Source organism: Montipora foliosa, unplaced genomic scaffold, assembly GCF_036669935.1.
Source record: "Montipora foliosa isolate CH-2021 unplaced genomic scaffold, ASM3666993v2 scaffold_78, whole genome shotgun sequence".
Classification (NCBI taxonomy): domain Eukaryota; kingdom Metazoa; phylum Cnidaria; class Anthozoa; order Scleractinia; family Acroporidae; genus Montipora; species Montipora foliosa.
The window spans coordinates 1-21,060 of record NW_027179826.1 but is presented as its reverse complement, the minus strand read 5'-3'; the positions used below and the strand labels follow the sequence as shown (position 1 = coordinate 21,060).

Here is a 21,060-nt window from a genome sequence, read left to right as displayed (position 1 = left end):
CTACGGCCAAGAATGAAAGAAATAAAATCACAGTTTTGCAGTGCACCAAGTACGGACAAATTCACCTACAATTTCAGCAGTGGAATTCACAAATACAACTCACCTTCCTTAGTCCTTACAAACGGACACCGCATCTCCTTCCCTGCCCTGCCTGAAACGTTACCAACAAACCTTCCCATTGCCAACTTTGCCACCGGGGTTTGGTGCGGGGACTAGCGCGAACGCAGGTCCCCACTACCACCAAAGGATACTACTCTCGAGTTACCCACATTTGGGTAACTTCGCAAGGGTCAACCCAATAAGTGCAATGAAAGAGCCTCACCTTGAGAGGACTGCCTCCCTGATCACAGTGCCTCCCGCGTCAGGTAAGTATGCCTTTTCAACCTCTCCGGAACCGCAAAACGCAACTTGTCTGCGCATACGACCATGTGGTAATGGGGGGTCACGTGTCTCCTCGTCCTGTCGTGTCGTGCTGTCCACTCGCTGCTATGCTACCTAGAAAAGAGAAGAGAATGTGAAGGTTGGTTGCTTGGTCATTTGTTCTGCTTTCACTTGATTATTTCTTCCCCAGAGGGAAGTGGGCCACGCTCGGAGGTAGTGCTATACCGAGGCACGCCGTGGCCGGGACGAGGCAAGCCTCTTTTCCACAGGCCCACTAAAAAAAAATCAGTTTAATATATGAGCTGCTCGATGAGCAGCGTATCAGAAACGTCTGCCAACCGACCACTTGATCTTAGCCAAAAGGCCGAGAAGGATGCCCGTAAATGCTCACAGCGGACAAGGTGCTCCCAGTCTCATGGCCACGAGATATGGTGGTCCGATTACAATCCGTGCCAAGGAAGGAATGCCCAAAGCCAACCTGAAAGCGAGGCGCACACAACGATCGCCCTTGTACAGTGGGCAGCAGGACCAGCATTGCATGGCACTTGCGTTGACGGCAAGAGGACAAATGCACATTGTGCTTGCTCTGACCTCGTTTTTATTTTCCCTTATAACAAAGTTAATTTTCACGGCGAATTACTTGTCTACGACCATACCACAGGGAAAACACCGGTTCTCGTCCGATCACCGAAGTTAAGCCCTGTCGGGCGGGGTTAGTACTTGGATGGGAGACCGCCTGGGAATACCCCGTGTTGTAGGCTTCCCTTTTTCCTTCTGTACACTTGATTATCTCAAAAAATCTCAGTTTCCTTTAATGAAAGAACATTCCAAACCAGGTTTTTTGAACACAACATGCCAACGATATGTCAAAGATGAGACATACAACAAAAACAAAATAGTTCACACGAGAAAGTGGAACTTGTATTCCCAAGGGAGCGCGTGCGCGCGAGATCTTATCAATCCAACGTTTATGACATGAAACGTATCTTTTCGTGTGAGCAAAGAACAGGATACGACAAGTAAAAAATGCATGCACTGTTATGCATTAGATGGAAGTTAACCTAGCCCGGATGATATGCATACAACGAAGGCTACAACACTACAACATTGATCCTGCGAAAACGTGACTTACGTGACGTAGCGCACTTCAAAGGGTTACTGGTTCCCTGGCTCAACCCGGACATTACGTATTCAACGGGCCGACTTAAGACACTCTCATGACACATGAAAGATTTACATTTTCTGATAACAAATCCACTTAACTGATAACATTACGAGAACAAAAAAAACCACAAAGGGTTGGCCACAGAAATGTAACGCCAAAACTGATCTGGGGGGTCATCAGTTAACTCAATTGCAAAACGGGCTCTCCAGGAACGCAAACATAACACAACGCAAAAGAAATCTATTCGCGATGGAGCAGAACAAACACACATCCACTGACCGGTTTTCGGAAAACGATGCAAGAGGATAAAGAGCTCGTACCCGCTTGGACATTTTCTTGTCTCACTCGGTTATCGATGGTAAATCGATGCGGCTCTGCTGAAAAATAAACAAGTCCTCTCGCTCTCTATACGGCCAAGGATGAAAGAAATAAAATCACAGTTTTGCATGTGCACCAAGGAAGGAACCTTCACCTACAATTTCAGCAGTGGAATTCACCAAATACAACTCACCTTCCTTAGTCCTTATACCGCCACCGCATACTCCTTCCAGCCCTGACTGCAACGTTACCAACAGAACTTCCCATTAGCCAAACTTTGCCAACGGGGTTTGGGGCTGGGACATAGCGCGAACGCAGGTCACCACTACCAGAAATTATCATTATACGCTCGAGTTACCCACATTTGGGGTAATCCGCAGGCGTCAACCAAATCGAAGTGCAATGAAAGAAGATCACGTTGAGAGGGACTGCCTCCCTGAGCACAGTGCCTCCGGAGTCAGGTAAGTATGCCTTTTCAACCTCTCCGGAACCGCAAAACGCAAACTTGTCTGCGCATACCATGTGGTAATGGGGGTCACGTGCTCCTCGTCCTGTCGTGTCGTGCTGTTTCCACTCGCTGCTATGATACCTAGAAAAGAGAAGAGGAATGTGGAAGGTTGGTTGCTTGGTCATTTGTTCTGCTTTCACTTGATTTATTTTCGATCCCCGAAGGGAAGTGGGCCACGCTCGGAGGTAGTGCTATACCGAGGCAACCCGTGGGCGGGACGAGGAAAGCCTCTTTTCCACGGCACCCCGTTCCAAAAATCAAGTTTAATTATATGAGGGCTCGATTTGAGCAGCGTATCAGATATTAAGCGGATAAGAACAGATAATACACTTGGAGCTTAGGCCAAACGGCAGAGAAGCGATGCCCGTAACTGCTCAAAGCGGACAAGGTGTTCCCAGTCTCATGGCCACCGAGATATGGTGGGCCGATTACCAAATCCGTGCCACGGAAGGAATGCCCAAAGCCAACTGGAAAGCGAGGCGGAGCGACAACGATCGCCATTGTACAGTGGGCAGCAGGACCAGCATTGCATGGCACCTTGCGTGGACGGCAAGAGGACAAAATTGCACATTGTGCTTGCTCTGACCTCGTTTTTATTTTCCCTTATAACAAAGTTAATTTTCACGGCGAATGACTTGTCTACGACAATACCACAGGGAAAACACCGGTTCTCGTACGATCACCGAAGTTAAAGTCTAACCCGGTCGGGCGGGGTTCCTAGTACTTGGATGGTGAGGACGCCTGGGAATAACCCGTGTTGTAGGCTTCCCTCTTCCTTCTGTAAACTTGATTATCTCAAAAAATCTCAGTTTCCTTTAATGAAAGAACATTCCAAACCAGGTTTTTTGCACACAACATGCCAAAGGATATGTCAAAGAGGAGACATACAACAAAAACAAAATAGTTCACACGAGAAAGTGGAACTTGTGATTCCAAAGGGAGCGCGTGCGCGCGAGATCTTATCAATCCAACGTTTATGACATGAAAACGTATCTTTTCGTGTGAGCAAAGAAAAAGGATTACGGACAAGTAAAAAATGCATGAACTGTTATGCAAGTAGAGGGAAGGTTAACCTAGCCAGGATGATATGCGAACAAAGAGGGGGCTTTACAACACTTACAACATTGATCCTGCGAAAACGTGACTTACGTGACGTAGCGCCACTTCAAAGTCTTACTGTTCCCTGCTCAACACGCGTGACCGTAGGTATTCAAAGGCCCGATACGCCACTTATCCTGACAATGAAAGAATTACTTGTTATGATAACAATCAAATTATGTGGAACATAGAGAAACCACAAAGTGGTTGCCACAGAAATGTAACGCCACCAACTGATCTGGCGGGTCCTCAGTTAACAATGCAAAACGGGCTACCAGAACGCAACCAGAACACAACGCCAAAGAAATCTATCGAGATGGAGCAGCCAAGTACAAAACACCACACTTCAACGACGTTTTCGAAAACGATTGCACGAGGTTAAAGGAGCTCGACCCGCTGGCATTGTCTTGTCTCACTCGTCTTATCGATGGAAATCGATGGCGGCTGAAATAAAACACGTTTCTCTCGCTCTCTCTCCGGCCAAGAATGAAAGAAATAAAATCACAGTTTTGGAAGTGCACCAAAGTACGGAACATTCACCTACAATTTCAGCAGTGGAATTCACAAATACAACTCACCTTCCTTAGTCCTTACACCGCCACCGCAGCTCCTTCCCTGCCCTGCCTGAAACGTTACCAACAAACCTTCACATTAGCCAAATTTGCCACCGGGGTTTGGTGCGGGGACTAGCGCGAACGCAGGTCCCCACTACCAGAAATTATACGCTCGAGTTACCCACATTTGGGGTAATCGCAAGGGTCAACCCAATCGAAGTGCAATGAAAGAGCCTCACCTTGAGAGGACTGCCTCCCTGATCACAGTGCCTCCCGCGTCAGGTAAGTATGCCTTTTCAACCTCTCCGGAACCGCAAAACGCAACTTGTCTGCGCATACCATGTGGTAATGGGGGTCACGTGCTCCTCGTCCGGTCGTGTCGTGCTGTCCACTCGCTGCTATGCTACCTAGAAAAGAGAAGAGAATGTGAAGGTTGGTTGCTTGGTCATTTGTTCTGCTTTCACTTGATTATTTCTTCCCCAGAGGGAAGTGGGCCACGCTCGGAGGTAGTGCTATACCGAGGCAACCCGTGGCCGGGACGAGGCAAGCCTCTTTTCCACGGCCCAGTTCCAAAAATCAGTTTAATATATGAGCTGCTCGATGAGCCGCGTATCAGATATTAAGCTGATAAGAACAGATACTACACTTGATCTTAGCCAAAAGGCCGAGAAGCGATGCCCGTAAATGCTCACAGCGGACAAGGTGCTCCCAGTCTCATGGCCACGAGATATGGTGGTCCGATTACAATCCGTGCCAAGGAAGGAATGCCCAAAGCCAACCTGAAAGCGAGGCGCACACAACGATCGCCCTTGTACAGTGGGCAGCAGGACCAGCATTGCATGGCACTTGCGTTGACGGCAAGAGGACAAATGCACATTGTGCTTGCTCTGACCTCGTTTTTATTTTCCCTTATAACAAAGTTAATTTTCACGGCGAATTACTTGTCTACGACCATACCACAGGGAAAACACCGGTTCTCGTCCGATCACCGAAGTTAAGCCCTGTCGGGCGGGGTTAGTACTTGGATGGGAGACCGCCTGGGAATACCCCGTGTTGTAGGCTTCCCTTTTTCCTTCTGTACACTTGATTATCTCAAAAAATCTCAGTTTCCTTTATGAAAGAACATTCCAAACCAGGTTTTTGAACACACAACATGCCAACGATATGTCAAAGATGAGACATACAACAAAAACAAAATAGTTCACACGAGAAAGTGGAACTTGTATCCCAAGGGAGCGCGTGCGCGCGAGATCTTATCAATCCAACGTTTATGACATGAAACGTATCTTTTCGTGTGAGCAAAGAACAGGATACGACAAGTAAAAAATGCATGCACTGTTATGCATTAGATGGAAGTTAACCTAGCCCGGATGATATGCATACAACGAAGGCTACAACACTACAACATTGATCCTGCGAAACGTGACTTACGTGACGTAGCGCACTTCAAAGTCTTACTGTTCCTGCTCAACACGGACAGTACGTATTCAAAGGGCCGATAAGACACTATCCTGACCATGAAAGATTTACTTTTTATGATAACAATCCAATTAACTGATAACATAGAGAAACCACAAGTGTTGGCCACAGAAATGTAACGCCAACTGATCTGGCGGGTCCTCAGTTACTCAATGCAAAACGGGCTCTCCAGAACGCAACATAACACAACGCAAAAGAAATCTATCGCGATGGAGCAGTACAAACACACATCCACTTACGTTTTCGAAACGATGCACGAGGATAAGAGCTCGACCCGCTGGCATTTTCTTGTCTCACTCGTCTATCGATGGAAATCGATGCGGCTGAAATAAACACGTCCTCTCGCTCTCTCTACGGCCAAGAATGAAAGAAATAAAATCACAGTTTTGCAGTGCACCAAGTACGGAACATTCACCTACAATTTCAGCAGTGGAATTCACAAATACAACTCACCTTCCTTAGTCCTTACACCGCCACCGCATCTCCTTCCCTGCCCTGCCTGAAACGTTACCAACAAACCTTCCCATTAGCCAACTTTGCCACCCGGGGTTTGGTGCGGGGACTAGCGCGAACGCAGGTCCCCACTACCAGAAATTATACGCTCGAGTTACCCACATTTGGGGTAATCGCAAGGGTCAACCCAATCGAAGTGCAATGAAAGAGCCTCACCTTGAGAGGACTGCCTCCCTGATCACAGTGCCTCCCGCGTCAGGTAAGTATGCCTTTTCAACCTCTCCGGAACCGCAAAACGCAACTTGTCTGCGCATACCATGTGGTAATGGGGGGTCACGTGCTCCTCGTCCTGTCGTGTCGTGCTGTCCACTCGCTGCTATGCTACCTAGAAAAGAGAAGAGAATGTGAAGGTTGGTTGCTTGGTCATTTGTTCTGCTTTCACTTGATTATTTCTTCCCCAGAGGGAAGTGGGCCACGCTCGGAGGTAGTGCTATACCGAGGCAACCCGTGGCCGGGACGAGGCAAGCCTCTTTTCCACGGCCCAGTTCCAAAAATCAGTTTAATATATGAGCTGCTCGATGAGCAGCGTATCAGATATTAAGCTGATAAGAACAGATACTACACTTGATCTTAGCCAAAAGGCCGAGAAGCGATGCCCGTAAATGCTCACAGCGGACAAGGTGCTCCCAGTCTCATGCCACGAGATATGGTGGTCCGATTACAATCCGTGCCAAGGAAGGAATGCCCAAAGCCAACCTGAAAGCGAGGCGCACACAACGATCGCCCTTGTACAGTGGGCAGCAGGACCAGCATTGCATGGCACTTGCGTTGACGGCAAGAGGACAAATGCACATTGTGCTTGCTCTGACCTCGTTTTTATTTTCCCTTATAACAAAGTTAATTTTCACGGCGAATTACTTGTCTACGACCATACCACAGGGAAAACACCGGTTCTCGTCCGATCACCGAAGTTAAGCCCTGTCGGGCGGGGTTAGTACTTGGATGGGAGACCGCCTGGGAATACCCCGTGTTGTAGGCTTCCCTTTTTCCTTCTGTACACTTGATTATCTCAAAAAATCTCAGTTTCCTTAATGAAAGAACATTCCAAACCAGGTTTTTTTGAACACAACATGCCAACGATATGTCAAAGATGAGACATACAACAAAAACAAAATAGTTCACACGAGAAAGTGGAACTTGTATTCCCAAGGGAGCGCGTGCGCGCGAGATCTTATCAATCCAACGTTTATGACATGAAACGTATCTCTTTCGTGTGAGCAAAGAACAGGATACGACAAGTAAAAAATGCATGCACTGTTATGCATTAGATGGAAGTTAACCTAGCCCGGATGATATGCATACAACGAAGGCTACAACACTACAACATTGATCCTGCGAAAACGTGACTTACGTGACGTAGCGCACTTCAAAGTCTTACTGTTCCCTGCTCAACACGGACAGTACGTATTCAAAGGGCCGATAAGACACTATCCTGACCATGAAAGATTTACTTTTTATGATAACAATCCAATTAACTGATAACATAGAGAAACCACAAAGTGTTGGCCACAGAAATGTAACGCCAACTGATCTGGCGGGTCCTCAGTTACTCAATGCAAAACGGGCTCTCCAGAACGCAACATAACACAACGCAAAAGAAATCTATCGCGATGGAGCAGTACAAACACACATCCACTTACGTTTTCGAAACGATGCACGAGGATAAGAGCTCGACCCGCTGGCATTTTCTTGTCTCACTCGTCTATCGATGGAAATCGATGCGGCTGAAATAAACACGTCCTCTCGCTCTCTCTACGGCCAAGAATGAAAGAAATAAAATCACAGTTTTGCAGTGCACCAAGTACGGAACATTCACCTACAATTTCAGCAGTGGAATTCACAAATACAACTCACCTTCCTTAGTCCTTACACCGCCACCGCATCTCCTTCCCTGCCCTGCCTGAAACGTTACCAACAAACCTTCCCATTAGCCAACTTTGCCACCGGGGTTTGGTGCGGGGGACTAGCGCGAACGCAGGTCCCCACTACCAGAAATTATACGCTCGAGTTACCCACATTTGGGGTAATCGCAAGGGTCAACCCAATCGAAGTGCAATGAAAGAGCCTCACCTTGAGAGGACTGCCTCCCTGATCACAGTGCCTCCCGCGTCAGGTAAGTATGCCTTTTCAACCTCTCCGGAACCGCAAAACGCAACTTGTCTGCGCATACCATGTGGTAATGGGGGTCACGTGCTCCTCGTCCTGTCGTGTCGTGCTGTCCACTCGCTGCTATGCTACCTAGAAAGAGAGAAGAGAATGTGAAGGTTGGTTGCTTGGTCATTTGTTCTGCTTTCACTTGATTATTTCTTCCCCAGAGGGAAGTGGGCCACGCTCGGAGGTAGTGCTATACCGAGGCAACCCGTGGCCGGGACGAGGCAAGCCTCTTTTCCACGGCCCAGTTCCAAAAATCAGTTTAATATATGAGCTGCTCGATGAGCAGCGTATCAGATATTAAGCTGATAAGAACAGATACTACACTTGATCTTAGCCAAAAGGCCGAGAAGCGAAGCGATGCCCGTAAATGCTCACAGCGGACAAGGTGCTCCCAGTCTCATGGCCACGAGATATGGTGGTCCGATTACAATCCGTGCCAAGGAAGGAATGCCCAAAGCCAACCTGAAAGCGAGGCGCACACAACGATCGCCCTTGTACAGTGGGCAGCAGGACCAGCATTGCATGGCACTTGCGTTGACGGCAAGAGGACAAATGCACATTGTGCTTGCTCTGACCTCGTTTTTATTTTCCCTTATAACAAAGTTAATTTTCACGGCGAATTACTTGTCTACGACCATACCACAGGGAAAACACCGGTTCTCGTCCGATCACCGAAGTTAAGCCCTGTCGGGCGGGGTTAGTACTTGGATGGGAGACCGCCTGGGAATACCCCGTGTTGTAGGCTTCCTTTTTCCTTCTGTACACTTGATTATCTCAAAAAATCTCAGTTTCCTTTAATGAAAGAACATTCCAAACCAGGTTTTTTGAACACAACATGCCAACGATATGTCAAAGATGAGACATACAACAAAAACAAAATAGTTCACACGAGAAAGTGGAACTTGTATTCCCAAGGGAGCGCGTGCGCGCGAGATCTTATCAATCCAACGTTTATGACATGAAACGTATCTTTTCGTGTGAGCAAAGAACAGGATACGACAAGTAAAAAATGCATGCACTGTTATGCATTAGATGGAAGTTAACCTAGCCCGGATGATATGCATACAACGAAGGCTACAACACTACAACATTGATCCTGCGAAAACGTGACTTACGTGACGTAGCGCACTTCAAAGTCTTACTGTTCCCTGCTCAACACGGACAGTACGTATTCAAAGGGCCGATAAGACACTATCCTGACCATGAAAGATTTACTTTTTATGATAACAATCCAATTAACTGATAACATAGAAAAACCACAAAGTGTTGGCCACAGAAATGTAACGCCAACTGATCTGGCGGGTCCTCAGTTACTCAATGCAAAACGGGCTCTCCAGAACGCAACATAACACAACGCAAAAGAAATCTATCGCGATGGAGCAGTACAAACACACATCCACTTACGTTTTCGAAACGATGCACGAGGATAAGAGCTCGACCCGCTGGCATTTTCTTGTCTCACTCGTCTATCGATGGAAATCGATGCGGCTGAAATAAACACGTCCTCTCGCTCTCTCTACGGCCAAGAATGAAAGAAATAAAATCACAGTTTTGCAGTGCACCAAGTACGGAACATTCACCTACAATTTCAGCAGTGGAATTCACAAATACAACTCACCTTCCTTAGTCCTTACACCCGCCACCGCATCTCCTTCCCTGCCCTGCCTGAAACGTTACCAACAAACCTTCCCATTAGCCAACTTTGCCACCGGGGTTTGGTGCGGGGACTAGCGCGAACGCAGGTCCCCACTACCAGAAATTATACGCTCGAGTTACCCACATTTGGGGTAATCGCAAGGGTCAACCCAATCGAAGTGCAATGAAAGAGCCTCACCTTGAGAGGACTGCCTCCCTGATCACAGTGCCTCCCGCGTCAGGTAAGTATGCCTTTTCAACCTCTCCGGAACCGCAAAACGCAACTTGTCTGCGCATACCATGTGGTAATGGGGGTCACGTGCTCCTCGTCCTGTCGTGTCGTGCTGTCCACTCGCTGCTATGCTACCTAGAAAAGAGAAGAGAATGTGAAGGTTGGTTGCTTGGTCATTGTTCTGCTTTCACTTGATTATTTCTTCCCAGAGGGAAGTGGGCCACGCTCGGAGGTAGTGCTATACCGAGGCAACCCGTGGCCGGGACGAGGCAAGCCTCTTTTCCACGGCCAGTTCCAAAAATCAGTTTAATATATGAGCTGCTCGATGAGCAGCGCGTATCAGATATTAAGCTGATAAGAACAGATACTACACTTGATCTTAGCCAAAGGCCGAGAAGCGATGCCCGTAAATGCTCACAGCGGACAAGGTGCTCCCAGTCTCATGGCCACGAGATATGGTGGTCCGATTACAATCCGTGCCAAGGAAGGAATGCCCAAAGCCAACCTGAAAGCGAGGCGCGCACACAACGATCGCCCTTGTACAGTGGGCAGCAGGACCAGCATTGCATGGCACTTGCGTTGACGGCAAGAGGACAAATGCACATTGTGCTTGCTCTGACCTCGTTTTTATTTTCCCTTATAACAAAGTTAATTTTCACGGCGAAATTACTTGTCTACGACCATACCACAGGGAAAACACCGGTTCTCGTCCGATCACCGAAGTTAAGCCCTGTCGGGCGGGGTTAGTACTTGGATGGGAGACCGCCTGGGAATACCCCGTGTTGTAGGCTTCCCCTTTTTCCTTCTGTACACTTGATTATCTCAAAAAATCTCAGTTTCCTTTAATGAAAGAACATTCCAAACCAGGTTTTTTGAACACAACATGCCAACGATATGTCAAAGATGAGACATACAACAAAAACAAAATAGTTCACACGAGAAAGTGGAACTTGTATTCCCAAGGGAGCGCGTGCGCGCGAGATCTTATCAATCCAACGTTTATGACATGAAACGTATCTTTTCGTGTGAGCAAAGAACAGGATACGACAAGTAAAAAATGCATGCACTGTTATGCATTAGATGGAAGTTAACCTAGCCCGGATGATATGCATACAACGAAGGCTACAACACTACAACATTGATCCTGCGAAAACGTGACTTACGTGACGTAGCGCACTTCAAAGTCTTACTGTTCCCTGCTCAACACGGACAGTACGTATTCAAAGGGCCGATAAGACACTATCCTGACCATGAAAGATTTACTTTTTATGATAACAATCCAATTAACTGATAACATAGAGAAACACAAAGTGTTGGCCACAGAAATGTAACGCCAACTGATCTGGCGGGTCCTCAGTTACTCAATGCAAAACGGGCTCTCCAGAACGCAACATAACACAACGCAAAAGAAATCTATCGCGATGGAGCAGTACAAACACACATCCACTTACGTTTTCGAAACGATGCACGAGGATAAGAGCTCGACCCGCTGGCATTTTCTTGTCTCACTCGTCTATCGATGGAAATCGATGCGGCTGAAATAAACACGTCCTCTCGCTCTCTCTACGGCCAAGAATGAAAGAAATAAAATCACAGTTTTGCAGTGCACCAAGTACGGAACATTCACCTACATTTCAGCAGTGGAATTCACAAATACAACTCACCTTCCTTAGTCCTTACACCGCCACCGCATCTCCTTCCCTGCCCTGCCTGAAACGTTACCAACAAACCTTCCCATTAGCCAACTTTGCCACCGGGGTTTTGGTGCGGGGACTAGCGCGAACGCAGGTCCCCACTACCAGAATTATACGCTCGAGTTACCCACATTTGGGGTAATCGCAAGGGTCAACCCAATCGAAGTGCAATGAAAGAGCCTCACCTTGAGAGGACTGCCTCCCTGATCACAGTGCCTCCCGCGTCAGGTAAGTATGCCTTTTCAACCTCTCCGGAACCGCAAAACGCAACTTGTCTGCGCATACCATGTGGTAATGGGGGTCACGTGCTCCTCGTCCTGTCGTGTCGTGCTGTCCACTCGCTGCTATGCTACCTAGAAAAAGAGAAGAGAATGTGAAGGTTGGTTGCTTGGTCATTTGTTCTGCTTTCACTTGATTATTTCTTCCCCAGAGGGAAGTGGGCCACGCTCGGAGGTAGTGCTATACCGAGGCAACCCGTGGCCGGGACGAGGCAAGCCTCTTTTCCACGGCCCAGTTCCAAAAATCAGTTTAATATATGAGCTGCTCGATGAGCAGCGTATCAGATATTAAGCTGATAAGAACAGATACTACACTTGATCTTAGCCAAAAGGCCGAGAAGCGATGCCCGTAAATGCTCACAGCGGACAAGGTGCTCCCAGTCTCATGGCCACGAGATATGGTGGTCCGATTACAATCCGTGCCAAGGAAGGAATGCCCCAAAGCCAACCTGAAAGCGAGGCGCACACAACGATCGCCCTTGTACAGTGGCAGCAGGACCAGCATTGCATGGCACTTGCGTTGACGGCAAGAGGACAAATGCACATTGTGCTTGCTCTGACCTCGTTTTTATTTTCCCTTATAACAAAGTTAATTTTCACGGCGAATTACTTGTCTACGACCATACCACAGGGAAAACACCGGTTCTCGTCCGATCACCGAAGTTAAGCCCTGTCGGGCGGGGTTAGTACTTGGATGGGAGACCGCCTGGGAATACCCCGTGTTGTAGGCTTCCCTTTTTCCTTCTGTACACTTGATTATCTCAAAAAATCTCAGTTTCCTTAATGAAAGAACATTCCAAACCAGGTTTTTTGAACACAACATGCCAACGATATGTCAAAGATGAGACATACAACAAAAACAAAATAGTTCACACGAGAAAGTGGAACTTGTATTCCCAAGGGAGCGCGTGCGCGCGAGATCTTATCAATCCAACGTTTATGACATGAAACGTATCTTTTCGTGTGAGCAAAGAACAGGATACGACAAGTAAAAAATGCATGCACTGTTATGCATTAGATGGAAGTTAACCTAGCCCGGATGATATGCATACAACGAAGGCTACAACACTACAACATTGATCCTGCGAAAACGTGACTTACGTGACGTAGCGCACTTCAAAGTCTTACTGTTCCCTGCTCAACACGGACAGTACGTATTCAAAGGGCCGATAAGACACTATCCTGACCATGAAAGATTTACTTTTTATGATAACAATCCAATTAACTGATAACATAGAGAAACCACAAAGTGTTGGCCACAGAAATGTAACGCCAACTGATCTGGCGGGTCCTCAGTTACTCAATGCAAAACGGGCTCTCCAGAACGCAACATAACACAACGCAAAAGAAATCTATCGCGATGGAGCAGTACAAACACACATCCACTTACGTTTTTCGAAACGATGCACGAGGATAAGAGCTCGACCCGCTGGCATTTTCTTGTCTCACTCGTCTATCGATGGAAATCGATGCGGCTGAAATAAACACGTCCTCTCGCTCTCTCTACGGCCAAGAATGAAAGAAATAAAATCACAGTTTTGCAGTGCACCAAGTACGGAACATTCACCTACAATTTCAGCAGTGGAATTCACAAATACAACTCACCTTCCTTAGTCCTTACACCGCCACCGCATCTCCTTCCCTGCCCTGCCTGAACGTTACGTTACCAACAAACCTTCCCATTAGCCAACTTTGCCACCGGGGTTTGGTGCGCGGGGACTAGCGCGAACGCAGGTCCCCACTACCAGAAATTATACGCTCGAGTTTACCCACATTTGGGGTAATCGCAAGGGTCAACCCAATCGAAGTGCAATGAAAGAGCCTCACCTTGAGAGGACTGCCTCCCTGATCACAGTGCCTCCCGCGTCAGGTAAGTATGCCTTTTCAACCTCTCCGGACCGCAAAACGCAACTTGTCTGCGCATACCATGTGGTAATGGGGGTCACGTGCTCCTCGTCCTGTCGTGTCGTGCTGTCCACTCGCTGCTATGCTACCTAGAAAAGAGAAGAGAATGTGAAGGTTGGTTGCTTGGTCATTTGTTCTGCTTTTCACTTGATTATTTCTCCCCAGAGGGAAGTGGGCCACGCTCGGAGGTAGTGCTATACCGAGGCAACCCGTGGCCGGGACGAGGCAAGCCTCTTTTCCACGCCCAGTTCCAAAAATCAGTTTAATATATGAGCTGCTCGATGAGCAGCGTATCAGATATTAAGCTGATAAGAACAGATACTACACTTGATCTTAGCCCAAAAGGCCGAGAAGCGATGCCCGTAAATGCTCACAGCGGACAAGGTGCTCCCCAGTCTCATGGCCACGAGATATGGTGGTCCGATTACAATCCGTGCCAAGGAAGGAATGCCCAAAGCCAACCTGAAAGCGAGGCGCACACAACGATCGCCCTTGTACAGTGGGCAGCAGGACCAGCATTGCATGGCACTTGCGTTGACGGCAAGAGGACAAATGCACATTGTGCTTGCTCTGACCTCGTTTTTATTTTCCCTTATAACAAAGTTAATTTTCACGGCGAATTACTTGTCTACGACCATACCACAGGGAAAACACCGGTTCTCGTCCGATCACCGAAGTTAAGCCCTGTCGGGCGGGGTTAGTACTTGGATGGGGAGACGCCTGGGAATACCCCGTGTTGTAGGCTTCCCTTTTTCCTTCTGTACACTTGATTATCTCAAAAAATCTCAGTTTCCTTTAATGAAAGAACATTCCAAACCAGGTTTTTTGAACACAACATGCCAACGATATGTCAAAGATGAGACATACAACAAAAACAAAATAGTTCACACGAGAAAGTGGAACTTGTATTCCCAAGGGAGCGCGTGCGCGCGAGATCTTATCAATCCAACGTTTATGACATGAAACGTATCTTTTCGTGTGAGCAAAGAACAGGATACGACAAGTAAAAAAATGCATGCACTGTTATGCATTAGATGGAAGTTAACCCTAGCCCGGATGATATGCATACAACGAAGGCTACACACACACTACAACATTGATCCTGCGAAAAACGTGACTTACGTGACGTAGCGCACTTCAAAAGTCTTACTGTTCCCTGCTCAACACGGACAGTACGTATTCAAAGGGCCGATAAGACACTATCCTGACCATGAAAGATTTACTTTTATGATAACAATCCAATTAACTGATAACATAGAGAAACCACAAAGTGTTGGCCACAGAAATGTAACGCCAACTGATCTGGCGGGTCCTCAGTTACTCAATGCAAAACGGGCTCTCCAGAACGCAACATAACACAACGCAAAAGAAATCTATCGCGATGGAGCAGTACAAACACACATCCACTTACGTTTTCGAAACGATGCACGAGGATAAGAGCTCGACCCGCTGGCATTTTCTTGTCTCACTCGTCTATCGATGGAAATCGATGCGGCTGAAATAAACACGTCCTCTCGCTCTCTCTACGGCCAAGAATGAAAGAAATAAAATCACAGTTTTGCAGTGCACCAAGTACGGAACATTCACCTACAATTTCAGCAGTGGAATTCACAAATACAACTCACCTTCCTTAGTCCTTACACCGCCACCGCATCTCCTTCCCTGCCCTGCCTGAAACGTTACCAACAAACCTTCCCATTAGCCAACTTTGCCACCGGGGTTTGGTGCGGGGACTAGCGCGAACGCAGGTCCCCACTACCAGAAATTATACGCTCGAGTTACCCACATTTGGGGTAATCGCAAGGGGTCAACCCAATCGAAGTGCAATGAAAGAGCCTCACCTTGAGAGGACTGCCTCCCTGATCACAGTGCCTCCCGCGTCAGGTAAGTATGCCTTTTCAACCTCTCCGGAACCGCAAAACGCAACTTGTCTGCGCATACCATGTGGTAATGGGGGTCACGTGCTCCTCGTCCTGTCGTGTCGTGCTGTCCACTCGCTGCTATGCTACCTAGAAAAGAGAAGAGAATGTGAAGGTTGGTTGCTTGGTCATTTGTTCTGCTTTCACTTGATTATTTCTTCCCCAGAGGGAAGTGGGCCACGCTCGGAGGTAGTGCTATACCGAGGCAACCCGTGGCCGGGACGAGGCAAGCCTCTTTTCCACGGCCCAGTTCCAAAAATCAGTTTAATATATGAGCTGCTCGATGAGCAGCGTATCAGATATTAAGCTGATAAGAACAGATACTACACTTGATCTTAGCCAAAAGGCCGAGAAGGATGCCCGTAAATGCTCACAGCGGACAAGGTGCTCCCAGTCTCATGGCCACGAGATATGGTGGTCCGATTACAATCCGTGCCAAGGAAGGAATGCCCAAAGCCAACCTGAAAGCGAGGCGCACACAACGATCGCCCTTGTACAGTGGGCAGCAGGACTAGCATTGCATGGCACTTGCGTTGACGGCAAGAGGACAAATGCCCATTGTGCTTGCTCTGACCTCGTTTTTATTTTCCCTTATAACAAAGTTCATTTTCACGGCGAATTACTTGTCTACGACCATACCACAGGGAAAACACCGGTTCTCGTCCGATCACCGAAGTTAAGCCCTGTCGGGCGGGGTTAGTACTTGGATGAGGAGACCGCCTGGGAATACCCCGTGTTGTAGGCTTCCCTTTTTCCTTCTGTACACTTGATTATCTCAAAAAATCTCAGTTTCCTTTAATGAAAGAACATTCCAAACCAGGTTTTTGAACACAACATGCCAACGATATGGCAAAGATGAGACATACAACAAAAACAAAATAGTTCACACGAGAAAGTGGAACTTGTATTCCCAAGGGAGCGCGTGCGCGCGAGATCTTATCAATCCAACGTTTATGACATGAAACGTAATCTTTTCGTGTGAGCAAGAACAGGATACGACAAGTAAAAAATGCATGCACTGTTATGCATTAGATGGAAGTTAACCTAGCCCGGATGAATATGCATACAACGAAGGCTACAACACTACAACATTGATCCTGCGAAAACGTGACTTACGTGACGTAGCGCACTTCAAAGTCTTACTGTTCCCTGCTCAACACGGACAGTACGTATTCAAAGGGCCGATAAGACACTATCCTGAACCATGAAAGATTTACTTTTTATGATAACAATCCAATTAACTGATAACATAGAGAAACCACAAAGTGTTGGCCACAGAAATGTAACGCCAACTGATCTGGCGGGTCCTCAAGTTACTCAATGCAAAACGGGCTCTCCAGAACGCAACATAACACAACGCAAAAGAAATCTATCGCGATGGAAGCAGTACAAACACACATCCACTTACGTTTTCGAAACGATGCACGAGGATAGAGCTCGACCCGCTGGCATTTTCTTGTCTCACTCGTCTATCGATGGAAATCGATGCGGCTGAAATAAACACGTCCTCTCGCTCTCTCTACGGCCAAGAATGAAAGAAATAAAATCACAGTTTTGCAGTGCACCAAGTACGGAACATTCACCTACAATTTCAGCAGTGGAATTCACAAATACAACTCACCTTCCTTAGTCCTTACACCGCCACCGCATCTCCTTCCCTGCCCTGCCTGAAACGTTACCAACAAACCTTCCCCTTAGCCAACTTTGCCACCGGGGTTTGGTGCGGGGACTAGCGCGAACGCAGGTCCCCACTACCAGAAATTATACGCTCGAGTTACCCACATTTGGGGTAATCGCAAGGGTCAACCCAATCGAAGTGCAATGAAAGAGCCTCACCTTGAGAGGACTGCCTCCCTGATCACAGTGCCTCCCGCGTCAGGTAAGTATGCCTTTCAACCTCTCCGGAACCGCAAAACGCAACTTGTCTGCGCATACCATGTGGTAATGGGGGTCACGTGCTCCTCGTCCTGTCGTGTCGTGCTGTCCACTCGCTGCTATGCTACCTAGAAAAGAGAAGAGAATGTGAAGGTTGGTTGCTTGGTCATTTGTTCTGCTTTCACTTGATTATTTCTTCCCAGAGGGAAGTGGGCCACGCTCGGAGGTAGTGCTATACCGAGGCAACCCGTGGCAGGGACGAGTCAAGCCTCTTTTCCACGTCCCAGTTCCAAAAATCAGTTTTATATATGAGCTGCTCGATGAGCAGCGTATCAGATATTAAGCTGATAAGAACAGATTTTTTTTTTTCTTTGATAAAAGTTATTTACAAGGGCCCAAGGGCCCAGGTAAAAAGATCATGTTCACAAAATCACAAGTTCGAAAATACTCAAGGTTACAAAAATACCAGATCAAAAAATACCCAAAGTCGCAAAAAAAACAAAAACATAAATCAAAAAGTATGATTCCATGATTCGAGAAAACTCAAGGTCCAGTTAAAGAAAAACGAAAAACAGTTCAAAGTCTTTCCCTTTTAAATCTTTTAAATCCTTTTCCTTTGATTCCTTTGATCCTTCTCCATTGATTCCTTTAAAGCTCTTTTCTGGTATTTCCTACGAGTAAAATGCAAGAACGAAACAATACAGTCAAAACCCATTGGATCCCCAACAGTATACTCCTCGACAATTGCTCTCGCCAACTGATCAAAGCTGCATCAGACATGTTTCTAACCTCATCACGAGGCATAGAAGCCAAAACAACACCAGCACGATCCTCGACAAACTGGCAAAGCTTCACAGGAAAACGATTACTATCAGCAATATCGAGAACAGAAGCAGTAGACCCGGAAGCAGCAGGCTTAGACACGAGAACAGGCGACTTGGACGCAGAAGCGGAAACGGAAGCAGGAGGCTTGGACACAGGAGCAGGAGGCTTGGACGTAAAAACGGAAAAAGGAGCAGGAGAACACGGAAGCAGGAGGCTTGGACACGGGAGCAGAAGGCTTGGACACAGGAGCAGGAGGCTTGGACGTAGCAGCGGAAACGGAAGCAGAAGACACGGAAGCAGGAGACTTGGACCCGGGAACAGGGGGCTTGGACTTGGACGTAGAAAACAGGGAACAGAGGACGTTGAGCGAGGAGGAAGAGGGGCGGCTGCCTGAGCAGCAAACTCCTCATCCCCCGAAGCCATTTCCACCTCACCATCAGAGGGCACCGAAGCAGCCTCATCAGGAGGAGGACGTAGTCATCATCATCATCATCATCGTCGGCAGCAGGCACGGTCGAGGACAGAGACTGTGTACCGGGACGGAGGTCGCCCCAAGCCCGCCGACCATCCCTAGCCATGTGCCCGGGCTGACGACAGCGCCGGCACAAACCAGACAGCGGGCAGAAAGGGGCACGATGACCAAACTCACGACAAACAGCACACTGAGCAGGCTGACGGGAATACCACGCACGACAATTGAAACCAGAAACGGACACGAAATACGGAACATCTTTAGCAAGGGCCACTTCGACAAACACGATTACCATTGTAGACAGACGGAAAATTAGGGAAGGTACTACGACGAATGGACAAAACATCACCAAAGGAACTGAAAAAGGAAGAAACTTCATCATCCGGAACTTCAGAGGGCAGATCACGTACGTAAACAGAGCAAACACGACTATCAGCACGAAAAGCGTGTAAACGAACATCGCCATACAACAAGCCTTGGGCAACAAGATCGTCACAGCAGGCAGAGTCCTTGAAAGTCAACCCGCAACACGACCACGCTGCAAGAACTGAACGGTGGTGAGCTTATCTGTGTCAACACAGCGATCCAACAACTGTGGTACGTACAACGGAGGAACCAAACATTCTTGTACACCTCCTCAGGAAACTGTAAAACAATACTATTCGGACAATCTAGAGCCCACATAACAAGAACAATTTAGGGTAGGAGTCCACGCCGTTCCCTCCCGGCAGGTACTTAGGACAGGACCACTAAAAATAAAACAAAAAGCCAATCAAAACGCTCTCCCACAAGCTAAGAAACGTCGGCCAACCGACCAGATATCTTAGCCAAAAGGCCGAGAAGCGATGCCCGTAAATGCTCACAGCGGACAAGGTGCTCCCAGTCTCATGGCCACGAGATATGGTGGTCCGATTACAATCCGTGCAAGGAAGGAATGCCCAAAGCCAACCTGAAAGCGAGGCGCACACAACGATCGCGCGTGTACAGTGGGCAGCAGGACCAGCATTGCATGGGCACTTGCGTTGACGGCAAGAGGACAAATGCACATTGTGCTTGCTCTGACCTCGTTTTTATTTTCCCTTATAACAAAGTTATTTTCACGGCGAATTACTTGTCTACGACCATACGACAGGGAAAACACCGGTTCTCGTCCGATCACCGAAGTTAAGCCCTGTCGGGGGGGGTTAGTACTTGGATGGGAGACCGCCTGGGATACCCCGTGTTGTAGGCTTCCCTTTTTCCTTCTGTACACTTGATTATCTCAAAAAATCTCAGTTTCCTTTAATGAAAGAACATTCCAAACCAGGTTTTTTGAAACAAACATGCCAACGATATGTCAACGATGAGACATACAACAAAAACAAAATAGTCACACGAGAAAGTGGAACTTGTATTCCCAAGGGAGCGCGTGCGCGCGCAAGATCTTATATCATCACACGTTTATAGGGGACATGAAACAGTATCTTTTTTCGTGTGAGCCAAAGAACAAGATACGACAAGTGAAAAAATGCATGCCACTGTTATTCATTAGATGGAAGTTAACCTAGCCCGGAGGATAGCATACAACGAAGCCCTACAACACTACAACATTGATCCTGCGAAAACGTGACTTACGTGACGTAGCGCACTTCAAAGTCTTACTGTTCCTGCTCAACACGGACAGTACGTATTCAAAGGGCCGATAAGACACTATCCTGACCATGAAAGATTACTTTTTATGATAACAATCCAATTAACTGATAACATAGAGAAACCACAAAGTGTGGCCACAGAAATGTAACGCAACTGATCTGGCGGGTCCTCAGTTACTCAATGCAAAACGGGCTCTCCAGAACGCAACATAACACAACGCAAAAGAAATCTATCGCGATGGAGCAGTACACACACACATCCACAGTTTTCGAAACGATGCACGAGGATAAGAGCTCGACCCGCTGGCATTTTCTTGTCTCACTCGTCTATCGATGGAAATCGATCGCGGCTGAAATAAACACGTCCTCTCGCTCTCTCTACGGCCAAGAATGAAAGAAAATAAATCACAGTTTTGCAGTGCAC

The 21,060-nt window shown here is 47.5% G+C and overlaps 28 non-coding genes and 2 pseudogenes across 28 annotated transcripts; 10 read left to right on the top strand and 20 right to left on the bottom strand.

Annotated features, from left to right (window-relative positions):
- Positions 1-206: 206 nt before the first annotated feature.
- LOC137990314 (U1 spliceosomal RNA) lies at positions 207-373 on the bottom strand. The gene has a single exon (XR_011121304.1). It is a non-coding gene; the product is annotated as a U1 spliceosomal RNA (small nuclear RNA).
- A 199-nt stretch (positions 374-572) lies between these two features.
- LOC137990280 (U2 spliceosomal RNA) lies at positions 573-757 on the bottom strand. The gene has a single exon (XR_011121274.1). It is a non-coding gene; the product is annotated as a U2 spliceosomal RNA (small nuclear RNA).
- Positions 758-1,023: 266 nt separating this feature from the next.
- LOC137990283 (5S ribosomal RNA) lies at positions 1,024-1,142 on the top strand. Its single transcript, XR_011121276.1, has one exon. It is a non-coding gene; the product is annotated as a 5S ribosomal RNA (ribosomal RNA).
- Positions 1,143-2,160: 1,018 nt separating this feature from the next.
- LOC137990315 (U1 spliceosomal RNA) lies at positions 2,161-2,333 on the bottom strand. Its single transcript, XR_011121305.1, has one exon. It is a non-coding gene; the product is annotated as a U1 spliceosomal RNA (small nuclear RNA).
- A 202-nt stretch (positions 2,334-2,535) lies between these two features.
- On the bottom strand, positions 2,536-2,734 carry LOC137990279 (U2 spliceosomal RNA). Its single transcript, XR_011121273.1, has one exon. It is a non-coding gene; the product is annotated as a U2 spliceosomal RNA (small nuclear RNA).
- A 275-nt stretch (positions 2,735-3,009) lies between these two features.
- Positions 3,010-3,138, top strand: LOC137990295 (5S ribosomal RNA; annotated as a pseudogene).
- A 1,012-nt stretch (positions 3,139-4,150) lies between these two features.
- On the bottom strand, positions 4,151-4,314 carry LOC137990303 (U1 spliceosomal RNA). The gene has a single exon (XR_011121293.1). It is a non-coding gene; the product is annotated as a U1 spliceosomal RNA (small nuclear RNA).
- A 194-nt stretch (positions 4,315-4,508) lies between these two features.
- LOC137990323 (U2 spliceosomal RNA) lies at positions 4,509-4,700 on the bottom strand. The gene has a single exon (XR_011121313.1). It is a non-coding gene; the product is annotated as a U2 spliceosomal RNA (small nuclear RNA).
- A 267-nt stretch (positions 4,701-4,967) lies between these two features.
- On the top strand, positions 4,968-5,086 carry LOC137990328 (5S ribosomal RNA). The gene has a single exon (XR_011121317.1). It is a non-coding gene; the product is annotated as a 5S ribosomal RNA (ribosomal RNA).
- A 973-nt stretch (positions 5,087-6,059) lies between these two features.
- LOC137990302 (U1 spliceosomal RNA) lies at positions 6,060-6,223 on the bottom strand. The gene has a single exon (XR_011121292.1). It is a non-coding gene; the product is annotated as a U1 spliceosomal RNA (small nuclear RNA).
- A 195-nt stretch (positions 6,224-6,418) lies between these two features.
- On the bottom strand, positions 6,419-6,610 carry LOC137990318 (U2 spliceosomal RNA). Its single transcript, XR_011121308.1, has one exon. It is a non-coding gene; the product is annotated as a U2 spliceosomal RNA (small nuclear RNA).
- A 266-nt stretch (positions 6,611-6,876) lies between these two features.
- Positions 6,877-6,995, top strand: LOC137990316 (5S ribosomal RNA). The gene has a single exon (XR_011121306.1). It is a non-coding gene; the product is annotated as a 5S ribosomal RNA (ribosomal RNA).
- Positions 6,996-7,973: 978 nt separating this feature from the next.
- On the bottom strand, positions 7,974-8,137 carry LOC137990299 (U1 spliceosomal RNA). The gene has a single exon (XR_011121289.1). It is a non-coding gene; the product is annotated as a U1 spliceosomal RNA (small nuclear RNA).
- A 195-nt stretch (positions 8,138-8,332) lies between these two features.
- On the bottom strand, positions 8,333-8,524 carry LOC137990322 (U2 spliceosomal RNA). The gene has a single exon (XR_011121312.1). It is a non-coding gene; the product is annotated as a U2 spliceosomal RNA (small nuclear RNA).
- A 272-nt stretch (positions 8,525-8,796) lies between these two features.
- LOC137990305 (5S ribosomal RNA) lies at positions 8,797-8,915 on the top strand. Its single transcript, XR_011121295.1, has one exon. It is a non-coding gene; the product is annotated as a 5S ribosomal RNA (ribosomal RNA).
- Positions 8,916-9,891: 976 nt separating this feature from the next.
- On the bottom strand, positions 9,892-10,055 carry LOC137990301 (U1 spliceosomal RNA). The gene has a single exon (XR_011121291.1). It is a non-coding gene; the product is annotated as a U1 spliceosomal RNA (small nuclear RNA).
- Positions 10,056-10,247: 192 nt separating this feature from the next.
- On the bottom strand, positions 10,248-10,439 carry LOC137990330 (U2 spliceosomal RNA). The gene has a single exon (XR_011121319.1). It is a non-coding gene; the product is annotated as a U2 spliceosomal RNA (small nuclear RNA).
- Positions 10,440-10,709: 270 nt separating this feature from the next.
- Positions 10,710-10,828, top strand: LOC137990293 (5S ribosomal RNA). Its single transcript, XR_011121286.1, has one exon. It is a non-coding gene; the product is annotated as a 5S ribosomal RNA (ribosomal RNA).
- Positions 10,829-11,804: 976 nt separating this feature from the next.
- On the bottom strand, positions 11,805-11,967 carry LOC137990313 (U1 spliceosomal RNA). Its single transcript, XR_011121303.1, has one exon. It is a non-coding gene; the product is annotated as a U1 spliceosomal RNA (small nuclear RNA).
- A 195-nt stretch (positions 11,968-12,162) lies between these two features.
- LOC137990317 (U2 spliceosomal RNA) lies at positions 12,163-12,354 on the bottom strand. The gene has a single exon (XR_011121307.1). It is a non-coding gene; the product is annotated as a U2 spliceosomal RNA (small nuclear RNA).
- Positions 12,355-12,621: 267 nt separating this feature from the next.
- Positions 12,622-12,740, top strand: LOC137990277 (5S ribosomal RNA). Its single transcript, XR_011121272.1, has one exon. It is a non-coding gene; the product is annotated as a 5S ribosomal RNA (ribosomal RNA).
- Positions 12,741-13,722: 982 nt separating this feature from the next.
- Positions 13,723-13,887, bottom strand: LOC137990297 (U1 spliceosomal RNA). The gene has a single exon (XR_011121288.1). It is a non-coding gene; the product is annotated as a U1 spliceosomal RNA (small nuclear RNA).
- A 193-nt stretch (positions 13,888-14,080) lies between these two features.
- On the bottom strand, positions 14,081-14,272 carry LOC137990329 (U2 spliceosomal RNA). The gene has a single exon (XR_011121318.1). It is a non-coding gene; the product is annotated as a U2 spliceosomal RNA (small nuclear RNA).
- Positions 14,273-14,540: 268 nt separating this feature from the next.
- On the top strand, positions 14,541-14,659 carry LOC137990291 (5S ribosomal RNA). The gene has a single exon (XR_011121284.1). It is a non-coding gene; the product is annotated as a 5S ribosomal RNA (ribosomal RNA).
- A 982-nt stretch (positions 14,660-15,641) lies between these two features.
- On the bottom strand, positions 15,642-15,806 carry LOC137990312 (U1 spliceosomal RNA). The gene has a single exon (XR_011121302.1). It is a non-coding gene; the product is annotated as a U1 spliceosomal RNA (small nuclear RNA).
- A 194-nt stretch (positions 15,807-16,000) lies between these two features.
- LOC137990325 (U2 spliceosomal RNA) lies at positions 16,001-16,192 on the bottom strand. The gene has a single exon (XR_011121314.1). It is a non-coding gene; the product is annotated as a U2 spliceosomal RNA (small nuclear RNA).
- A 266-nt stretch (positions 16,193-16,458) lies between these two features.
- On the top strand, positions 16,459-16,578 carry LOC137990290 (5S ribosomal RNA). The gene has a single exon (XR_011121283.1). It is a non-coding gene; the product is annotated as a 5S ribosomal RNA (ribosomal RNA).
- Positions 16,579-17,556: 978 nt separating this feature from the next.
- LOC137990300 (U1 spliceosomal RNA) lies at positions 17,557-17,720 on the bottom strand. Its single transcript, XR_011121290.1, has one exon. It is a non-coding gene; the product is annotated as a U1 spliceosomal RNA (small nuclear RNA).
- A 192-nt stretch (positions 17,721-17,912) lies between these two features.
- On the bottom strand, positions 17,913-18,093 carry LOC137990278 (U2 spliceosomal RNA; annotated as a pseudogene).
- Positions 18,094-20,118: 2,025 nt separating this feature from the next.
- LOC137990294 (5S ribosomal RNA) lies at positions 20,119-20,236 on the top strand. The gene has a single exon (XR_011121287.1). It is a non-coding gene; the product is annotated as a 5S ribosomal RNA (ribosomal RNA).
- The last annotated feature ends 824 nt before the right edge of the window (positions 20,237-21,060 follow it).